The sequence below is a fragment of the Enhydra lutris genome, unplaced genomic scaffold, assembly GCF_002288905.1.
Source record: "Enhydra lutris kenyoni isolate GAN:26980312 unplaced genomic scaffold, ASM228890v2 scaffoldscaffold4, whole genome shotgun sequence".
NCBI lineage: Eukaryota > Metazoa > Chordata > Mammalia > Carnivora > Mustelidae > Enhydra > Enhydra lutris.
The window spans coordinates 45,671,335-45,678,041 of NW_019154088.1; the positions used below are offsets into that span (position 1 = coordinate 45,671,335).

Here is a 6,707-nt window from a genome sequence, read left to right on the forward strand (position 1 = left end):
AGACCAATACTGAGTCTTCTACATGGCATCATTTAGCTAGCTAAATGGTAGATCAGCTAGCTACTTGGTGGTACGTTGATTTATCAGACACTTCTATCATGAGAAAGGTGGCATTTTGTTCTTAATGGAATAGACACTTATTCTGGATATGGATTTGGCTTCCCTGCATGATTTGTTTCTCCCAAAACTGCCATCCATGGACTTACAGAATGACCTATTCACTGTCATGGTCTCTCATACAGAATAGTTCTTGATTAAAGAACTCACTTCATAGCAAAAGAAGTGAGGCAATGAGCTCATTATTGTGGAATTTGCTGGTCATACCATGTTCTCCAACATCTATAGCTGGTCGAATGGTAGAATGGCTTTCGAGGACCCATTTATAGTCCTAGTTAGCTGTCAGTTTCTTGCAGGACTTGGGTAAGATTTCCCAGAAGGCTGCATGCTCTGAATAAGCATCCAGTATACGGTGGTGTTTCTCCCATAGATACAACTTACAGGTCTAGGAATCAAGGGGTGGAAATGGGAAGTGGTACCATTCACTGTTTTCTCTAGCGATCTACTAGAAAAATATTTTGCTTCCTATTCCCAGAATAAGGCTTTACTGGCCTTCGAGGACTTAGGAATAAAGGGGTGAAGGGTTTCACCGGAAGACACAATAGTGATTCCCTTGAGCTAGAAATTAAGATTTGATATCTGGTCACTTTCAACTACTGCCTCAGATTAAACAGGAAAAGAAGGGAATTACTATGCTGGCTCAGATGATTGTTCCTGACTACAAAGAGGGAATTGGACTACTACTCCAAGTGAATGTAAGAAAAAAATGTCTAGACTACAGGAGATTCCCAGGGGAATCTCTTAGTATTTCCATGCCCTGTGATTAAGGTCAATGGAAAACTGTTAATAACCCAATCCAGACAGGACCAATAATGGCCCTGAATCTCTAGGAAAGAAGGTATGGGTCACCTTACCAGTTAAAGAATCACACTCAGCTGAAATACTTGCTGAAGGTAAAGAGAATAGTGAAACCATATGACAAGTTATGGAAATAAAGATTAATTTTTATGAATATTTCATCATTTTGCTATGAATGTGTATATCCTATATCTTTGTTTTCTTCACTCTCTCATTCTCTATCAGGTAACATAAGATGTATTGACTTTATATCATAGTATTAAGTATTGTTAATTTTATAATACCTTTTATCGTTTATCAAGGAGAAGAGTAGCCATTCAAGTACTTTACTTCTTGTGAATTAGTATTTTTGGTTGTATGCAGGATAATATGTTGTTACTATCATGTTAGGAATGGACTTGTGATGGTTAATTTTATTTGTCAACTTACTGAAGCATGGGGTGCCCAGATGTTTGATCCAACATTATTATGAGTTTGTCTGTGAGGATGTTTCTTGATGAAACTAAAATTTGAATCAGTAGACTAAGAATGGATTGACTAGAACAAAAAGGCTAAATTTCCCATGAGTAATAGGGAACTCTTTCTGCCTAACTGCTATGAACTGGGGTTTTGGACTTGAACTGAAATATTGCCTTTTTCTGCCTTTGGACTTAACAGAAATATCAGCCCTTTCTGGTTGAGAAAGGGAGTGCAAGCCTCCTCTCACTCAGACTGGAACCACACTATAGGGTTTCTGGGTTGTCAGCTTACCGACTGCAGGTCTTGGGATTTTTAGCCTCCATAATTGTATGAGTCAATTCCTTATAATAAATCTTTCTCTCCATCTCTCTCACTATGTATAGACATCCTGCTCGTTCTGTGTCTCTGGAGAACTCTAATAATTTCAATTACATGTATTTGGGTAATATGATATTGTTCTATGGATTGATGACATGTATAGGCACAAATATATTTTATACATTATATATATTTGTATCTTATATATGTAAACATTTTCACCATATATACATTTATATTATCCATATTACACAATTTCTGTTTACCTATCCTCAACTTCAGGGACACTTTTCCTTAGTCATTAGTATTGTTTTCTCATCCAGTGAGGTTTTTGTTGTTGTTGTTGTTGTTGTTGTTTTTATTTTTAAAATTTTATTTATTTATTTGAGAGAGAGCAAGAGTGAGAGTGAGAGAGAGAGAGAGAGAAAGCATGAGCAGGGGGAGGGCCAGAGGGAGAAGCAGACGCCCCACTGAGCAGGGAGTCTGATGGACTAAAGGCTAGATCCTAGGACCCTGGGATCACAACCGGAGCCAAAAGCAGATGCTTAACTGACTGAGACACCCAGGCACCCCCATCATCCAATGCATTTTATGTCAATATGTTTTGTTCTGTTTTATAATTTCCTGTGGCTTGATTTTTATAGTCTCTATTTCTTCATTCAGAGTTTGTCTTTTCATTAATTGTGACCATATAACCCTATTGCCCTTTACTTGAAGACCCTTCACAAGTAATGTGTTTGGATATAAAATAACATGATCTGATTAGATCAAAAATGAAATCGATCTTATTTCATTGTTCACGATGTCTAGGTCTACACCTGAAAGAATTTTTTTCAACATCTATTCTTTTGAACATTTCTAAATTTTGTTACCACTTTTTACATTTCCTTAAGATTTGATATATATTGTGAGAAGAAGAGTTTTAGACCAGGGAAGAAGTCTTTAATAATGTCCAGAGAAAAGCAGTCAAAGATTGAGGTGTTAGTACAAGTCATAATACATTGTCCAAACAACTTTGAGCTTAACTTAAAAGGATCTTTGGTTTTTACATTACTAATATAAACCATTAATTGTAAAATCCCTATGTTTATTGAAAATTCACATTTTTGGCACCAGTTGGGCAAGAAAGAGACCTATACTGTACATACTATAGTTCTATAAGGAATAATGTACTTTTGAGCCATATTATTCATTTTGCTTCATTTGTATTGTTATCCGGGCTCTAATATTTGACTTATGATTATCATCATAGTTGTAATGAATGAGTACAGAAAATAACCAGTATAATACAATAACAGTTAAAAATAACTTTATTAATGATAAATATTGAATGAGTACCAAATGTATCCATTATTTCGTTTATTTTACATCATTACTTTTAGCCATCTTAAAGTATACTCTGAAGGTATAATAATATCAATTATCAACTTCTCAAGTCAAACAAAATAAAATACAGTCACAAAAATTGTTTTTAAGGATTTTACTTATTTATTTGAGAGAGAGAGAGAGAAAGCATGAACAGAGGTGGGAGAAGAGGGAGAAGTAGACTCCTCACTGAGCAGGGAACCTGATGTGGGGCTTGATCCCAGGACCCTGAGTCATGACCAGAGCCAAAGGCATATGCTTAACCAATTGAGCCACTCAGAAACCTCATAGTCACAGAAATTAAGTAACCTGCCCAAATCAAGTTGCTAGTAAGTGGTGAAATCTTGTTCAGACTAAGTAGTTTATACCGGATTTTATTCCCAGTATGTTTATTTTCCTGTTTCTTTGTTTCTTCTCTTGGTGGGGCAAGGATGAATGAAGGGCAAGAATGTCAAAAATAGAGCCTAAAATTTAACAATTTACTTTGTAAGAAATTGAAATATTGTTTCTAAATGTTACATTTTAAATCGCTAATCTCAAATCAACAAAATGCCCAAATGCATATAATTAATAATAATATTTTTAATATTAATGCAATCATCTTGAATTGGGGGAATGTATACTTTCATACTTTTTGATTTCCTATCTTTACAGCATATACAGATTTGTGATGGGCAGCTTGAGGATTGAATATAAAATAAGAAAATTTTAGGATTTAGTGAATTTTGAAGATTGAGAATGTAATCTTTCAACTCAACAGTTTCACTTATTGTTTTATGATAAGATTTATGATATTGACTCTTTTTACACTGGATTAAATTCAAATTTTTTAACTTGATAATTTACCAAGATAAAAAATGAAGATTTTATTTTATTAAAAAGAACCTTATCTTCTGGGGAAGAATTTGCCCACATGTCCTCTGGTTGTATTTGTGGGTATTGCTTGGGATAATTTTCTCTCTATGGCCACTTATGTATCTCATTAACTTTATGAGAAGATTTCTAAATTTACTTATGTAAAACAAAAAATTTCTGTCCCCAGGGTTGGCTCTCAGGAATTGAGCTTGGTCCCTCCCACTCTCCTAGTGCCCAGCCCTGGCATCACTCCATGCCTTGAGGACCTTACTCACAGTCACACTGTCACAACTTCCCCACTCCTACCCGACATATACACCCTAGATGAGGTAAACAGTTATGGCCAACTTTAGCAACATGTAGTTCAGGATATATGTGGAAATCTAACCATCTAGCGGAGCAATGATTCCTTTTGGGAAAATATTTAATGTCACTTGGCTTAGGGTGTAGACTGACACCCAGCCAGGCTTGGAAGTGAATTTTACTGTAAAGGACAAAACACATGGAGAGAGAGAGGAAATGAGAACAAATTCAAGGCCCCTGATTAGCGAACCCAAATATATCAAGCAATGGTAACATTTTTAAATGAAAATAGTGAAAGTATTACTATCGAATGTATAGAAAATGGAGATACAAAGGACAAAGATATTGATCCAGAGAGCTTCTTTTCACTCAGCTATGACTGTCCCTGATGAAGAAATTGAATCCAGTCCAGAAACACCTGTACATCTAGCATCCTCAGCCAAAGTAAACAAAACTGTAAAGAATTGTCAGACTGTGCCTTCTGTTTAGAATGACCTTCCTCCAATAGATAACAAACTGGTTGGCTCTGCATGTGACCTAGTCAGCTTCCTGAATAGTCTTCCTCTGCACAACAGAATGCACATAGAAATTCTGTGTGAAAAAGTAGAAAAATTATGAAAAACAAAAGACAAAAAAAAAATCACAACAAGAAAAAAAGACAACAGAAAAAACTTAAGAGCCCAGGATTTTGATGCTACAAACACAAATTACGAAATTCTGTGTATGATCAGAGACTTTAAAGGGATTGTAGACCATTGACCATAGCAGATCCTATTGGTGAACATAGGATGTGAGTTTGTGTAAAAAAAATGACCTTTCAGCAGAGAAGAAACTTGGGGTAATCATAATCCCTAATAAAATTATTGATGGCCCATTTTTAGTTTTGTCTCAAGAAGGTACTTAAAAGCCAAACATTAGGTTTTGATTCTGCCTTTGATGACTCAGCTCCTAATGAAATAGCTTACAAAATTACGGTTAGACCACTAGTGGAAACTATATTTGAAAGGAGAATGGCCACGTACTTTGCTGAAAGTGGAAAAACTCAAACAGTGGGACATCTCAAGAAAGAACCAGGATAGTTCAAAGGAAAAAAAAAAAAAAAGATTGTTCAAAGGAATTCATGCATTAGCAGCTGGAGATGTTTTTTTAATGCCAAAGAAGCCAAACTATAAGAAATTTGAACTTCAAGTATATGCAACTTTTATTTATTTATTTATTTTGCAGGGGGGATTTACAGTGGAAATGTGTTTCACTAGCTGAACAGGACAGCAAAATTGAGAGTGCTTGAAGATTGAAAACAACATTCAAGTGGTGGTATTACAGAAACAGGAGGTCAAATGTGTTGAAGATGTACGGAAGCTTTATTGATACTGGCAACACTTGTAGAACATGTGGTCAAACATCTGCCAATGCATGTTCATCTTGGAGCCAAGCAGTGTTTCAGATTATTCCTAGAAGGAAAGGAAAACTATATACTAAATTGTCTCTCATCAATTTTCCTGGAAATGAAAGAGACTGTTACTTCCAGTGCTGACAGGCAAACAAGGTTTGAAGGTGCTGAAATTAGTAAAAAGCCTTTTAGTTCTGAAGGAGTGCATTAGAATCTTAGGTAGAAACAAACCTCCTATTCCTTCCAAGTAAACTTACTTAGGTCTTAAGAGGTTCGTTCATAGGTGAAGACTCTGACGCCTCCATGATAGCTACAAACTCTCCAGGGATAGCATCCTATGGAAATACTCCTGATACATTAAAATATGCAAATAGTGTGAAAGAATTTGTGGATCCAACTGCTGCTGGGATGTTCATCCAATAATGCACCATCCACCAAATCAGACTGAGGAGTTAGAGGCAGAGTAGGGTATAGGCATTCCCTTCAGAGGGATGATGTGAAACTTCCTTGTGAACAAAGTGAAGAGGGTTCTCCACAATTGCTTATTTTCCCTGAAGCTATCTCACAAATGGTAGAAATGGAAGAACAAAGCGTAGAAGATCACAGAAGGACAGTGTTCTAGGAGTCTGTTCAATGTTTAGAAGATGAAAAGACTCTCCTAGAGATGACTGAAAAAGTAAATTATAATGTAGAGTCATACACTACTCAACTTGGAACTAGAGCAAAAAAAAAAAAAAAATAGACATTTTAACCCAGGTACCCCATGATGAAGCCTACTGACCCTAAATTTCTGAAGTACAGCCAACATAAATAACATTTCTTATTTGGCATTGTGAAATTACCTTTATTATATGTACATTTTTACTATATTTGAGACATTTTTGTTTGTGACTAGTAATTTTGCATGATGTGCCATATCATTGAATGGGACTAAAGTCTGTGATGGTGAACATAGATACTGAATTATTCCATCTGATAAGTAAAGAAATTTGGAAGTATGTTTTTTAAGCCATATAATACATGCTTTTAATTTTCTTAACATTTTCTTTATAAAGAACTAAAATATAAACTAATTGGTGTGTAATTAAAAAATAAATTTAAA

The 6,707-nt window shown here is 35.3% G+C and overlaps 1 pseudogene; it reads left to right on the top strand.

Moving 5' to 3' along the window:
- The first annotated feature begins 4,475 nt into the window (after nt 1-4,475).
- LOC111139784 lies at nt 4,476-6,385 on the top strand (annotated as a pseudogene).
- The last annotated feature ends 322 nt before the right edge of the window (nt 6,386-6,707 follow it).